This window comes from Bubalus bubalis, chromosome 17 (genome assembly GCF_019923935.1).
Source record: "Bubalus bubalis isolate 160015118507 breed Murrah chromosome 17, NDDB_SH_1, whole genome shotgun sequence".
Classification (NCBI taxonomy): domain Eukaryota; kingdom Metazoa; phylum Chordata; class Mammalia; order Artiodactyla; family Bovidae; genus Bubalus; species Bubalus bubalis.
This window is the reverse complement of record NC_059173.1, coordinates 61,144,511-61,161,059: the sequence shown is the minus strand read 5'-3', so window position 1 is coordinate 61,161,059 and position 16,549 is coordinate 61,144,511. Positions and strand designations below refer to the sequence as shown.

The window sequence follows — 16,549 nt, the reverse complement described above, 5'->3', positions numbered from 1 at the left end:
AGAGATTGAAAGGAGGCAAAAATTAAAGAAAAAAAGAACTCTACAGAGTTTTTTGACAGATACCAGGTAAAAGTGATGAAGTGAACCAGGGCATTGCAGGAGGCAGTGAGTTTCCCAGGCTTCCTTGGAAGCATTCTTGCCATTTTTTCTCTCTAGATCTGTTCCCTGCCCTGAGCATCCTGGTTCTCTGTTCTTGAGGTCAAGAATTGCATTTCTCAGATTTCCTTCCTTCTGGCTTCCGTGTAGCCATGGGAAGTGGGAGACAACAGCTGAGAGTTAGATGAAGGCGAAACCAAGGGCATTTCTTCTTTCTTAACACTGCTGCGTCTTCAGCAACATTGCCTCTCCCCCAGGGCTCCAAATCAGTTGGATGGCCTCGTCTTCTGTGAGCGCAGGCCCTGCTGGAGGCCTCTGCCGAGTCACAGCTCCTGGTCTGGGGCCCCTGCTTCCAGTCCCTGATGGCATTACTGCTTTCCTTTGTCCTCTTATTCAGTTAACATTCATCACCTCACATAGTTACAAAAGATATTTTTGTGTGATGAAAAGAATTCTTTTTAAAAATCCTAAGATGTTCTGGCCTTTGTTTAGGTAATTTAGATAATCTGAAATTAGACCTTGTATGCCTTTTAAAGAAACATAAAGGAGCTAAAATTACCTAAAGAACCGAAGTACAAGTTGCAGCCGAGAGAACAAACTCTGTTTGAACTCTTGTCACTTTCTTAGCTCTTTTACAAATCTTTGAAGTTTTCATCAGTTATTTATCAGTCACTAGTGTTTTATTCTGAATGTCCTCAGGGAAGATGCTCTTATGTATTTCCAGAGAACTGTGAAAAGCCCCATTTATATATTATTGTCTCTTAATATTAACAATATTATTGCCGTAATGATCAGATTATGAGATTTTTTTTTGAAAAATCTGTTAAGAACACACTATTGGATATTGTACCATTGGTAATCCTCAATAGGTGAACTCTTCAAAGGGCTTATTTTCTTTAGGTTTTCAAAAATTACTATCATAATGCCTGTTGTATGTAATATAATATAACAATGTAATATAATTTGGTTATATTGTCATAATTCTAATACAGTATAATGCATTAAGTTACAAAATTCAGCAGATAAAAATGATTACAGAGACTGAATTTTGTCACCAGTTGGCATCATACTCTCTCAACCCTACTATATATCTTTTATTTTTAATAACATTTGTGACTCAATTAATGCATCTATTTATATAACATGTATTTTTATTAACAAGAAGGAAATCAAGTGCTATATTCTTCTAAATTCAAGTTGTATGTTTCCTATAATTAGCATCTTACTATTATACAGGAGCTTAGAAATTAAAAAACATTTAAATTCAACTCAGATGTGCACATGAAGAATATAGCTTAGAACAAAAATCTTGGAGAGTCACCACTTTTTTATGTGACAAGAGTCACAGTAGTAAAGCAACTAATTGAAATTCTAGCTCTAGGGAAAGCCATTAAGGTTAACATACTTCTTCAGGGGAAAAAATATTCTTGAGGCAAAGGAATGCTTACTTGAAAACCTCATACCGTGGTTTTAAAAGAATCTGGATGTTAGTATTTTTTCCTCATAGTCTTTAGTATTTCTCTCCTGATTTTTTTTTTTTGGAGGGGTATGTGATTCCCTTTTACATTTCCTTGTTCTATTTTCCTTAGAAATGTTATAGCAATTTGTACATTTAGGCCAAAGAAATTGACACATTTGTCCTAAAAAAGCACCGCTAGGAAGCTGAAGCTCATGCAGAAGTATATGCAGGCAAGAACTTTCATAGTTTGCTTTTCTTCACATGATTTACTTTTCTTGTTTGAAGATGCTTTGCTCATGAGACCTTCTTGAGTTACTCATAGTTTGTATATTTCCTCTGAGTGGATTTTCCCACCTCCCAAGAATTTTATTTTTTGTGAATTTCTTTGCCATTTTACCACTATTTTACATTTTCACTTTCAAAATTCTCTAAGTGAACACAGCCAAGGACCCCAAACTGCCAACCATCTGAATTCTCAGAGCCCTAAATGTGTTATTGGATATCTTAGGCTGCAGAATTTGTCATCAGATGTTTTTCGGTCAATCCCACTAATTTGAAGCATTGGTTTTCTCCATCACCCTATACTTCAAGCAAACCCATCAATAAGACAAAAATACCACTGGATTAATATAAAGGCAACCAAAATCACATATAATTTTGTGTGCTCTTTTTTAGTCTTACATGTTTTTTTCAAGTCTCATTTTGTGTTTTAAATGGAACCTGCGGAAGCTGTAGCAAGTTCTTCCTTTGAACACAGGCTGTGTGCACTCCCTCTAGTGATCCCACCATGTATAAACTGTATTTCTGTGTGTGTAGGAGAGAATTTCCCTAGAGGCCCACAAAACACTTAATGAAGTGCGAAGCACAAACATTTCATTACAACATATTGTGTATTTTTGCCTTTAATAACTACATTCTTCATCCAGGAACTCTCTATGGCTTTCAAAAATGAATTACAGTAGTATTATTTTCCCCAGAATATAGTTTCTCCAGGACAGAAACAGCTCTTTCCTAAACTATTGTATTTATTAGCAACCTGTTGCCCTTCGACACCAGAGCCGTTTTCATCGACCCCGATCGAGTGTGGATCATTTAAACTTCCTTTAAAAATTATTAAAATAGTTTTATCTTATTGGATTCTCTCTTTCTTCACTGTACACAGCACCACCGAAAACAAGGCATGGAGAGGGAAAGTGTGAATTCGGGGGGGTTACCTGGAGTGGAGAGCTAGTTCTCCACTGCCAAAGAGCAAGCATTTAATTGAGGAGTGAGCAGGTAGTGGGTGGCAGGATCTTTCCTGTGACTGAACACAAAGAGTCAGTAAACTCTGGATTGCTGCATTTTACTACTCCCAACTTAGAATTCCCCATCTTCTGCCTTCTGTCTCTGCCTCTACAAGGCAGCCTCCCATTGGCTCTTTTAAACACATCAGGTGATTAGGAAGCAACTAACCCTACTGACTCTGGTCCTGTAACTGTTAACAGGAGAGGATCACTGTTGAACTCCGTAACTCCACATGGACATTGCAGAACGATCTTAAATGTTCACAGCGTGTGTGTGCCACTGTATCCCAAATGCCAGCTTTTTTACAAAATTAAACCAAGGTAACAACAAAAACACAAACTGCATGCGAACCTGTGGTGTGTAAGGAGGAAACTGGTCCTTTTGTATAGGTGTTTTTTCTTAAGTTCAAATGCCACAGGATTTCTCAGATGAAGTAGGTTGTATAATGTTTTCTATTTTCTTTAGAATCATAGCTGCATCTCATAGCTTCCTGGAATATCAGTTTCTTCTGGTAGTCTGCTTATAGAGTTTTGAGAAAATTCAAAGGAAAACTCTGAAGATTATATAGAGTTTTAGGGGCTTTAGGTAAATGTTTGTGCAAGTGGATATTAAGCTAGCTTCCTTTCTTCCAGAATCCTTTTTACTGCAATGAATTACCATGGAGCTTGGAAAAACAACCATCTTACCTCTCTCTTCTCTAACAAAGCAATATGTCACTAAGCAAAAATATATTTTTACAGTTTCTTGAAATATTTCTTGAAATATTTGCTAGAATGAGAGATTTTTTATCCACCTTTATTTCCATTAGATGTGACCCTTGAAGCTGCTTTTGAATCTCTTAACAATCCTGATGTTAGAGTGATAGGCAGCCATGAACTCATTAGGGAAAGCAGAAGGGATAAAGCTTGTTGATAGTAGTGAACTTGGGGATGGCAATATTCAATGGCCAACGTTATGACTACGACATGAATTTGCCTTTGGCCTATGATAGCCTTTCTGTTTATCAGTGCAGTGAGTTATCTAAATGTTGTTAACATCATTGATTTTTAACTCACCTTTAATTGTTAATAATTTATGTCTAAATTATCTTTAATACAAAACACCATTTTTTTACTTTCTTGGATTTTTTTCTTAGAAGGTAACCTTTTAAGAATGTTATCAAAATCTGTTAATAACTTATAAATGAAATTAAATAGGCCCTTGATAATGGTTCTTTCAGACAGATTTTGAATAAACGAAATAAGTAATTTCAGTGATTTATAAATCACTGATTTATAATTTATAAATTTATTATACAAATTAATCAGTTGTTTAAAGTTTAATTCTTTGGTCTGTAAACTTTCATTAAAATACATCTTTTTTTTTTTTTTATTTTTGGAGGTAGAAAGAACAATTTGTTCAAAATAACAATTTGCTGTTTTCCTTGCATTAAGAACATCCAAGCAAGTTTTCATCAGTGGCGAAAGAAAAAGTAGACGGTTGGTGATGAGGATCCTCTTTATCTGCCACTTGCTTCTTACAGTTTTCAGTAAATAGAGTTTATTTTAAAGGTTGGCGTGTGTGTGTGTGCTCAGTCACTCAGTCATGTCCATCTCTTTATGACCCCGTGGACTGTAGTCCACCAGGCTCCTCCATCCATGGGATTTCCTAGGCAAGAATACTGGAGTGGTTTGCCATTTCCTCCTCCAGGGGACCTTGCCAATCCAAGGATCAAACGTGCATCTCTTGTGTCTCCCACATTGCAGGCAGATTCTTTACTGACTGAGCCAAAGATTGGTAGTTTGGTGATTTAAATAAAACCCTTAAAATGAAACGTTGAGGTTTTACTAACTCTGGGTCCCTTTGCTTAACTCTCGTGTGCCCCTGTTTTGCATACCACACTTGTAATATACATTCACTCATATACTCATTCATTCTGTACCTAGTCCTTGAGCACTGCCTGTGGGCAAATGGGAAACAAAGCTGAACAAGACATGAGTTTTGTTCTCAGTATGCCTACTCGACGTGATGCTGTAGATTGGATCAATCTTCTCTGTCCCAGTTCATGCCTTTCTGTATTACAGAGGGTGGATACCTAGAAATAATAATGGATACCTAAAATAAACTCTATTTACTGACCTAGCAATAACATATCAATCAACTACAGATTCCCTTGTAGCTAGAATTCCATGTAGGCACTAAATTTCACTAAATTAACACACCCCACTTAAAACTTTGAAAATGAAATTTATGACCAACCTAGATAGCATATTCAAAAGCAGAGACGTTACTTTGCCAACAAAGGTCCGTCTAGTCAAGGCTATGGTTTTTCCTGTGGTCACGTATGGATGTGAGAGTTGGACTGTGAAGAAGGCTGAGCGCCGAAGAATTGATGCTTTTGAACTGTGGTGTTGGAGAAGACTCTTGAGAGTCCCTCGGACTGCAAGGAGATCCAACCAGTCCATTCTGAAGGAGATCAGCCCTGGGATTTCTTTGGAAGGAATGATGCTAAAGCTGAAACTCCAGTCCTTTGGCCACCTCGTGCGAAGTGTTGACTCATTGGAAAAGACTCTGATGCTGGGAGGGATTGGGGGCAGGAGGAGAAGGGGATGACAGAGGATGAGACGGCTGGATGGCATCACTGACTCTATGGACTAGAGTCTGAGTGAACTCTGGGAGTTGGTGATGGACAGGGAGGCCTGGCGTGCTGTGATTCATGGGGTCGCAAAGAGTCGGACACGACTGAGCGACTGAACTGAACTGAAGCTAAACAATGAATTTTAGTGATAAGAGCACTTAGCACAGGGAGCCGGAAGGCTTTTTACCATAGTCTAATGACAGATAATCATCTGTGGCAATAGGAAGGAGTTTACTATAGTTTTTATTGTCAACTTCTCTACAACTTCTACAACTTCTCCTGTTTTCTTTACACAGCACAATTTTTTACTTCATTATATTAGTTTAAAAGTTCCATTGTATGTATTGACACACACATGATGAGTTCTGGTTTGCTTATAACTTTTATGTATGCATGCTTTATCACCTAGCATGAGTTTGCAAGTTCCCAGTGAATAAATGACTCTGATATTTTAGGTATACACTAGACACTTAATAAAAATCTTGATAAAAATCTCCAAATCTACATAAGACTTGCAGAAATTATCTGAGAACTCTGTGATCCCATTAAACCATATACAAGCTAGAGATCAGGACAGGTCATTCAGGCTTTTGTGATTCAAGAAAAATTGGCTCACACCTCCATCTCACCTGCAGTAGAAGACCTGGCCTCCCTGAGAACCTCTGAGGGTCCTCATGGGACAGGTTTGGGGTAGATGAGAAAGGCAGAGATTACCCAGGTCTCGTCTGGCCCCAGGTTCTGAATCCTCTAACTGTCCCAGTTTTGCCATCCCATTCCATGGTGAATAGTACCTCAACTCATTCGCTGACCCAAATGTCATTACCAGCCTTGATGTCAACTTACTGATGAGTTTGACCCACAGAGAGGGCTTATATGGCTTATAGTAAAGTAGGCGAATGCTTTTCTGCTGGTTATTAAGTTCTGTTTCTAACAGTCCTGTCGAGCACCTGACCTCTGTCAGTCTTTCTCCAGTCGTTTCTTTGTCAGATCCAGCTTCTTAACATGTTGCTGTCTTTTTGGATCTGTTGTGCGCTCCTTTCCGTCGATTTTACTCCCATCTCCAATCCTCATTAATTGTGTGAGTGGAACAATCTGATTATTTGTTGATTTACTACTCTCTCCTCCTCTTGCCATCCTCTTGGATTAAGTTAAAACCTAACTCCGTCACTCAAGGAATTTCCCCAAACAGGGAACAAACCTCTTGTGTCATTTTGTATAATGTATGCTGCTGCTGCTGCTAAGTCGCTTCAGTCGTGTCCGACTCTGTGCGATCCCATAGACGGCAGCCCACCAGGCTCCCCATTCCCTGGGATTCTCCAGGCAAGAACACTGGAGTGGGTTGCCATTTCCTTCTCCAATGCATGAAGGTGAAAAGTGAAAGTGAAGTCACTCAGTCATGTCCGACTCCTAGCAACCCCATGGACTGCAGCCTTCCAGGCTCCTCCATCCATGGGATTTTCCAGGCAAGAGTACTGGAGTGGGGTGCCATTTATTCAGCTATGCAAGCAGTGACAGAGACCATGTATTCCAGATTCTTCTGTTGGAAGAGAACTTAAATTCCTATCAGGAAAAAGGAGGTAAAATTGGGAGAATAAATTATGCTAATTTATGAAAAACCATATAGACAGAATTAAAATGTCAATTGTTAAATTGTGATACATTCTTGAGTTCTGTCCCCCTTTGGAAAAAGCAGAAAGGTATTATTAAAAATTTCTCTCTTTTTTAAAACTTTGTCTGAAACTGTAAGAAGTGAACCTAGCTTACTAGAATTCCATTATGACGACTTTGAAAGCCTGAAATTTACAATAAGATGTAAATTTGTTTTAATGCCTTTAGAATTTTAAATTCTAAATATTAAAATGTTTTGCTATGGATCAATCAAACTTTTGAAAATTTAAAAACCCTGCCAAAACATAGGATTTTTAATGTATTCGATGGTTTAAAATCAACAAAAAGCCTTATGCCCTTGCCCATCTGTGAGCCAGAAATGTATTGGCTGCTAGGAAATCACAAATCAATTAACAAAGGCATCAGAGACTTCTAAAGCAAGGGAAAGCATTCAATTAAGCCAGAAAAGCTTTTCCCCCCTGTCTGATGAGTCTTCTATGGCTGGTTCACATTGATACTCCGCAAAACCTGAAAAGAGAACACTACCCAGTGCCAAATGAGCAATTTTTCTCTGACCTGCTCATTGGCTTCCAAATCTCCTGCTTTGTCTTATGAACAAACAAGTCTCAGGCATCTTTCCTACTTTGGGTTCAATTCAGACTGTTTGTGGTAGATGGTATGTGACCTGTCTCAATTTACTTCTCTCCACATATGATACTTCCAGTTCAGAGTTCTGACTACTTTAGATAACTTAACAGTCATTTATTTTAGAGCGTAAGATATATGTGCCTAGGGAGGGAAGTGGTCTCAAGCTCCCCTATGTTGAACTAGGGAAAGGCAATTCTCTAAGGCAGTTTTAAAAATAGAGTTTGTTGTATGCTTTTTTTGAATATGGAAATGATGCATTTTCATTTGGGAAAATATTGAAAAAGAAAAAAGTAATTATACCCAGAAATGATCGCTGTTATTATTTTTCTTTTACTCTAGTCTTACAAATACATTTAAATGTGTATAAATGTATATATTCTACATAAAAGAAATAAACTTTTTTATAGTGCATTATGAGATCATTCTATGTTATTGGATATTCTCCTAGAGTATTATTTTCATTGGCTAATAATATACACATATACCATAATTTATTTTAATTAACCCCACACTGTTACATATTTTGGTTTTTTTTTACTGTTTACTGTTTCAAATCATGCTTCAAAAAAATGCACATGCTTGCGTATATGTATGAAATTGCAGCCTTTTCATTATAAAAAATACTGATAATCACAGTTTCTTCATCGAGAAATATGGTAAATTTTTAAACTATTTTCAATAATTAAAAACAGTGCTCAGTTGTCCTCAAGAAATGCTGTACTGCTGGTAGTGTAGGAAAGTGGGCATTTTCTTGGTCATTTCGATTGACATTGTTTACCTTAAGCTTGTTTATTTCAATATTTATCATTTTTGTGCCTTTTCTAGAGATTGCATAAATGTCATTATATTAGTTTTCTGTTACTGCTCTAACAAGTTACCACAGATTTAGTGGCTTTAAAAACCCCCACAAATTTATCATCTTATGGTGTCATCTTATAGTTCAAGAGCAGAATTGAAGTTCAGGACCATGGGGCTAAAATGAAGGTATCACTAGAATTCTAGGGGAGAATCAGTTTTCTTGCCTTTCCTATCTTCTAGAGGCTGCCTGCATTCCTTGGCTAGTGGCCCCACTCCATTGTTAAAGCCAGAAAGGACTGGCTGAGTCTTTCTCCTAACACTGTCCCTATGGTTCTGATTCTTCTGCCTCTCTATCCCCCTTTCATGAATCACTGTGATTATGTTGGCCTACCTGGATAATCCAGAATGATTTCTAGCTGATTAGCAACTTTAGTTCCATCTGCAACCTTAATTCCCTCTTGCCTGTAACATAACACATTCCATTCACCAGCTCTGGGATAGGACATGGATATTTTAGGGTCATGTTATTCTGCCTACAACCTGTTTCATTTCTTACAAGGAAAAATACAGCATAGCAAAGAACTTTTAATGAATAGGTATACATGCAATTTGAATTCTACATTCATATTACCTAATGCATATATATGTATGTATATGCATGTCATTTTATGTATACAGATGATCCCCAGCTTAGATGGTTCAGCTTGCAATTTTTTGACTTTATGATGGTGCAAACGTGATATGTACTTAGCAGAATCTGTATTCACATTTTGACTTTTGATCTTTTCCTAGGCCAGTGATATATGGTAGGATATGGTATGATCATCATACCATCATGAGAAATGCTGGGCTGGATGAAGCCCAAGCTGGGATTAAGATTGCCAGGAGAAATATCAATAACCTCAGATATGCAGATGACACCACCCTTATGGTAGAAAGCAAAGAACTAAAGAGCCTCTTGATGAAAGTGAAAGAAGAGGGTGAAAAAGTTGGCTTAAAGCTCAACATTCAGAAAACTAAGATCATGGCATCTGGTACCATCACTTCATGGCAAATAGATGGGGAAACAATGGAAACAGTGACAGATTTTATTTTTTTGTGTTCCAAAATAACTGCAGATGGTGACTGCAGCCATGAAATTAAAATTGTGATCAATTTGCTCCTTGGAAGGAAAGTTATGACCAACTTAGACAGCATATTCAAAAGCAGAGACATTATTTTGCCAACAAAGGTCCATCTAGTCAAAGTTATGTTTTCCCAGTAGTCATGTATGGATGTGAGAGTTGGACTATAAAGAAAGCTGAACGCCGAAGAATTGATGCCTTTGAACTGTGGTGTTCGAGAAGACTCTTGAGAATCCTGCAAGGAGATCCAACCAGTCCATCCTAAAGGAGATTAGTCCTGAATATTCACTGGAAGGACTGATGTTGAAGCTGAAACTCCAGTACTTTGGCTCACCTGATGTGAAGAACTGACTCATTTGAAAAGACCCTGATGCTGAGAAAGATTTTAGGTGGGAGGAGAAGGGGACAACAGAGGATGAGATGGCTGGATGGTATCACGGACTCAATGGACATGAGTTTGAGTAAACTCCGGGAGTTGGTGATGGACAGGGAAGCCTGGTATGCTGCAGTCCATGGGGTCGCAAGGAGTTGGACACAACAGAGCAACTGAACTAAACGGAACTGATGGTCTGATCACAACGGTAAACAGCTGATACACTGACAACCATTCTGTTTTTCACTTTCAATACAATATTCAATAGATTACATGAAATGTACAACATTTTATTATAAAATAGGCCTTGCATTAAATGATCTTGTCCAAGTGTAGGCTAATGTAGTGTTCTGAGGACTTTAATATAGGTGAGGCTATACTATGATAGTCAGTAAATTAGGCACATTCAATGCATTTTCAACTTACAATATTTTCAATTTATGATGGGCTTATCAGAATATAACCCCATTTTAAATCGAGGAAGATCTGTATATACAGTTCTAGGCAAAATCCTTAAGCTTCCTTCTGGATAATTTCTCCATTAAAATTAGGACTCTGATACCAGCCGTATCAACTTCACTGGAATGCCTATACATTTTGGTAAGCAACAATGATAGGTGAGCTTTACAAAGGAAATCTGGAAAAATCATTATTGGAAAAGAAATTGCCGCATTGGTATGTTCCATATTCCAGCACTAAAAAGTAATGTCTTGGTTGTATTTTCTTGGCTTTTTTTTCTGTCACTGATGCCCTGAAGCAGCAGTCCCAACCTTTTTGGCACCAGGGACCAGTTTCATGGGAGACAGTCTTTCTACGGATCAGGGGTGGGGATGATTTCAGGATGAATCGAGTATATTACTTTTTTTAATTGGAAAATAATTATTTTACAATGTTGTATTAGTTTCTGCTGTGCAAAAACATGAACCAGCCATGTGTATACATATATCCCCTCCCTCGTGAGCCTCCCCTCCACCCTGCCCAACCCCATCCATCTAGGTCATCACAGGGACCTAAGTGCTATAGCTAAGCTCCCTGTGCTATACCGAGCTAAGCTCCCTGTGCTGTACAGCAGCTTCCTGCTACCTGGTGGGACGAACTGAGAGATTCGCATCAACATATTAATATATACACAACCATGTGCATTACTCTTAGTGTGCACTTTATTCCTAGTATTATTACATCAGCTCCTCGTCAGATCATCAGGCGTTAGATCCAGGCTGCCCTATGGGATCTCAGAGTATTTTCATTATTTCAGCATTGCTTCCTGGCAAGGGACAAACCAGTACCTTGAATTTTGCAGTAGCCATTTGAAATGTATTCAAATCCAAAGGTTTAGAATGCATATTGCTTCTTTCGTGACTATTAAAAATAATTGTGTAACTTTCCATGGACAGGATACACCTCACAGAGATCAGTGATACTGTAGTCTACTGAAATATACCAAGACTGGAGCAGAGTGTCAACAAGAACCAGCCCAAATTAAATGAGTATGACGAGCCTTCCTGTAATAAGGTTTAAAGTGAAGTGATCAGAAATATTTTTTCCTTTAGCATACAGTTGAAAGGAAGGGCAGAAAAAGGGGAAAGCCAACCACCATGTCTCAACTTCATCAAGAAGCACTCCAAAGCGAGAGAGAACAGCCCAGACACAGTTTTAACACCTCTGGCTTTCAGAACACAGTTGGATGTAATGTCAACATCAAGGAACTGACAGAATGAAGCTAACTGGTGTGAGAAAAAAGATCCACCCCGCTTCTTGTGAAGACGCTTCTAAATACCAGTTGTCTAAACCTATTGATAAGCGTGGATGCATTATTAATAAAGCCAGCGGTCTGCCTGGTGCTACTCAGATGGTTCAAGCATTTAGTAGGAAGCATTGCTGTGAAGTTCTGCACAAAATAATGACAGTGTCTGTCTTAAATCGAAACAAATGGCTGTTGCAGGCTCTGGGGAGGCTGGGCGGAAGCAGCTGCTTTCCAGAGAAAGACAGAGGGCCACCACCTGCTGAAGACAGGCGGGCAAGCACTGGTCCACTGAACATTGACTACTTAATAATTCAGGATAACAGGAACCCCTGGCTCTTCAAACATGGCACTGCCCCTTCATCATGGGCTTTTCATTCCCCTAATGAGCTCCTTGAAGAATGAGATGCTAAAATGTCTTCCAGCAATTCTCCAAAGACTGGGACTCAGACTGCCATAATGGAAAGTTCTCTGCAACTAAAGGGTCTGATTTCATACTTTCTCTCTCTCTTTCTTTCTCTCTCTCTTTTTTTTCCTTCTCCCTCCTTCTTGCCCACTCATATTCCCTTTCTTTCATTGTTTGTATTGAACATTTCTTCCATACTTCCATGGACATCATAAGAATGCCAGGTAAAATACTAAGTCAAAGGAAAGCTTGAGGATCACTTTCTCCATAAACTTCTGATGGATTTTAAGTGTTAAAGTGTTAGTTGCTCAATTGTCCAAATCTTTGCAACCCCATGGACTGTACCCACCAGGCTCCTCTATCCATGGGATTCTCTAGGCAAGAATACTGGAGTGGGTTGCTGTTCCCTTCTCCAGGGGATCTTCCTGACCCAGGGATTGAACCCAGGTCTCCTGCATTGCAGGCAGATTCTTTACCATCTGAACCAATCTGGATGGGACTTCCCTCTGATCCATTAATGGAACAAAGATACCTGGGTGGTCTGATTAGGTTCCTATGAGAATCACTTGGAGAAGATTATGTGTTCCATGGGGCATTTCTCACACTTGGAGACTTTCATAGCCAATCTTGAAGATGAATCCAACTTTCCTATCATGTCATGCCAAAGGAGAGAAACTCTTGGGCTCAGCAGAATGATTCTAGCCAACGGAACTGCCTGTGTTGTCACATATGAAGCCTGATTCTCATGACAAAACAAATCAGAACTGTAAGAGAGAATTTGAGGTTTAACTGGTCACACCAAAGAAAAATATTGGCAAGGTCATGTTTTCATTTATTTGTTGAATAACAGTTTCTTAGTTCTTTCCCCACCCACCTTTGTTTAACAAGGATTTATTGGACACTATAATGCATGGAGAAGGAAATGGCAACCCACTCCAGTATTCTTGCCTGGAGAATCCCATGGAGGGAGGAGCCTGGTAGGCTACAGTCCATGGGGTCACAGAGAGTCAGACATGACTGAGTGACTTCACTCACTCATGATGCATGAGGCATGAAACTGGGTTCTGGGAAAACAACAGTGATGAAAGCCAACCTCTGCTCTTATGGGGTTTACACTCTCTTCGTGCTGTGCTTTGTCGCTCAGTCATGTCTGACTCTTTGTGACCCCGTGGACTGTAGCCCAGGCTCCTCTGTCCTTTGGGATTCTCCAGGCAAGAATACTGGAGTGGATTGCCATGTCCTTCTCCAGGAGTGTCCCAACCCAGAGAGCACTCTCTTTATGGATATACAAATAATAAACTAGTAAAAATACATAAAGGCAGGAATACTGACTGTGTCAAGTGCTTTGGAAGATGTAGTAGAGTTTCATGGAGGGCATAACAGGATTAGGGAAGGAGATTCCTACAGACAAGAGTTGTGAGGACAGTATCACAGAGGAGGTGACATTTTACCCACGTGAGAAGGAACCAGCCATGGAAGAAGTCAGATGACAGACTCTCCATGGAGAAGGAAAGCAGTTGTAAGAATTCTACAGGTCCTACCAGAAAGCCGTCATGTTGGGAGCAGAGTGAGTGAACAGGATAAGGTTGAAAATATTTATCCGCAAGTACATGTATTACATCATTACAGGATGTGACTTTCCCAATGCTCATTCTTCTCTCATTCCTTAGGAACAAAGTCTTGATTTTTAAAAATAGCAGCATGTCTAAATAAAAGATTACATTTCCTGATCTCTTTTGCTAAGGATGGTGAATGAGGTATAAGCAGAAGATATTAAGAAGTTGGGTAGGATTTCTGGGCCATCTTTTTAAGGGAATTGACTCAGCTAGAAAACATGACCTTTTGACCTTCCTTCCCTTCGTGTCTTTTCTTGCCTGGAATTCAGGAGTTAAGCCGGAGCTCCAGCAGCCATGTGGGGCCATGTATTAATCTTGAGAATAAAAACTGTGATTAACAATAGTGGAGCACAAACTAGAATAAGCAGGCTTCATGTTGACTAGGGCACCTCCATAGTAGCCTCTGAGTGCCTAGCCCCATAGAAGAGAAAAATGAACCTCTATTTTACTCCATCCAATTCAATTAATACTGAATTGTTACATGCAACAGAATATAATTCTTTCAGAAACACCACACCTGGTGCCTTAGCCTTTACCTTTTGTATTCAAATACTGGTTATTGAAAGAATAAACATGTTTACTAGGAAAGAAGACATTGGTAAGATTTTTTTTTTAAAGAAGTATTTTGAAAAGAATTTTCTTGGTACTAATAATACTCTTGAAAAACTATTTTCAGAGATGATGCATATATACATTCTTTCATCCTTTTAATGTTTAAAATGAGACAACTTGAAAGATCTTACAAGTAGAGAAATGAAAATCTCAAAATGTTCAATGAGCCAAGAGGGACTTTGTCAATTCTAAATCCCTGATCTTTTGAGTTTAATGTATTATTACTTGTTATAACTATTCTTTTGTGCAGGAATGAAAGTAGGTCATCTAGTCATATTTATCTTTTACCAAAATCATTCCCAGAATTAGTTGTATAAAATAGTTTTTAAAAATTAATGGGTTTTCTTGGCTATGTCTTCCTTTTGATATTATTAAGCACCATATATCATCTCAGGACTTACGAACCTGTGTTGTAAGTGAGACCTCATCATGTTTATAGTCCTATGAAATATCATCCACAGTAGCAATGATTATTGACAAATTTTTGTCCTCCATTTTTACCCAGAGAAAAGTAAAAATGTAAAGGTGGAAATATAATTGTTCTCCTTAAGTTGCCATTATTTGTCAAATGACATTTGAATTGCTTTACAATTAGCCTGCTTATGGTGAAGTACCAAATAGCAAAGATTTGAGACATTTGAATGAAAATTCTGATAGAGAAAACCATTGACTTTACCAGTTTTGTTTAGTAAGTGGAAACATCCTTTGTCTACTCAGTTATACAATTTATTTGTTGAAAGGAGATGAAGCATAAAATCAATGTTGTTTAAAATTTAGAAAACTCATACTGAGAAAAATACCCCAGACCGTCAGAGGTGTGGTTACAAAGGTGACAAATGTATGTGTAACTAGCTTTGGTTCAAAGATGTGTCCGTCTGTGTGCTCAGTTTGACTCTTTGCAACCCCATGGACTCCTCTGTCCACAGGATTCTCAAGGCAAGAATACTGGAGTGGGTTGCCATTTCTTTCTCCAGGGGATCTTCCCAACCCAGGGATCAAACCTGGGTCTCCTGTATTGCAGGCAGATTCTTTATGATTTGAACCACCAGGGAAGCCCAAACCAAGATGGGATTAATTCTATAAATAAAGTGATGCTGAAACTCAAGGAGAAAGTAATTGAGAGGACATTTGATTGGAGTCTTGAAAGACAAAAAAGGGAATTCCCTGGTGTTCCAGTGGTTAGGACTCTGCACTCTCACTGCCTACCAAAGGCCCAGGTTCAGTCCCTGGTTGGGGAGCTAAGATTTCAGAAGCCACGTGGTATATGCCCCCCAAAAGAATACAAAGATTAGATTTTGAAAGTCTTTAGTTCGCAGACTATGAGGGAGCCATCCAGGCAGAGAGCAGCACATTTGCAGTCTCAGTTCAGTTCAGTTCAGTTACTCAGTCGTGTCCGACTCTGCGACCCCATGAATCGCAGCATGGTAGGCCTCCCTGTCCATCACCAACTCCCAGAATTCACTCAGACTCATGTCCACCAAGTCAGTGATGCCATCCAGCCATCTCATCCTCTGTCGTCCCCTTCTCCTCCTGCCCCCAATCCCTCCCAGCATCACAGTCTTTTCAATGGGTCAACTCTTCGCATGAGGTGGCCAAAGTACTGGAGCTTTAGCTTTAGCATCATTCCTTCCAAAGAAATCTCAGGGCTGATCTCCTTCAGAATGGACTGGTTGGATCTCCTTGCAGTCCAAGGGACTCTCAAGAGTCTTCTCCAACACCACAGTTCAAAAGCATCAATTCTTCGGCGCTCAGCCTTCTTCACAGTCCAACTTTCACATCCATACATGACCACTGGAAAAATATAGCCTTGACTAGACGGACCTCTGCTGGCAAAGTAATGTCTCTGCTTTTGAATATGCTATCTAGGTTGGTCATAACTTTCCTTCCAAGGAGTAAGCGTCTTTTAATTTCATGGCTGCAGTCACCATCTGCAGTGATTTTGGAGCCCCAAAAAATAAAGTCTGACACTGTTTCCACTGTTTCCCCATCTATTTGCCATGAAGTGATGGGACCAGATGCCATGATCTTCGTTTTCTGAATGTTGAGCTTTAAGCCAACTTTTTCACTCTCCTCTTTCACTTTCATCAAGAGGCTTTTGAGTTCCTCTTCACTTTCTGCCATAAGGGTGGTGTCATCTGCATATCTGAGGTTATTGATATTTCTCCTG

General features: G+C 39.1%; 1 long non-coding RNA gene across 2 annotated transcripts in view; it reads left to right on the top strand.

Annotated features, from left to right (window-relative positions):
• Nucleotides 1-3,159, top strand: part of LOC123330005 — a 109,297-nt gene extending 106,138 nt beyond the window's left edge. For both annotated transcript variants that reach the window (XR_006545679.2, XR_006545680.2), the window contains one exon: nt 3,040-3,159. This is a non-coding gene — a long non-coding RNA (uncharacterized LOC123330005). The remainder of the gene's footprint in view (nt 1-3,039) is intronic.
• The last annotated feature ends 13,390 nt before the right edge of the window (nt 3,160-16,549 follow it).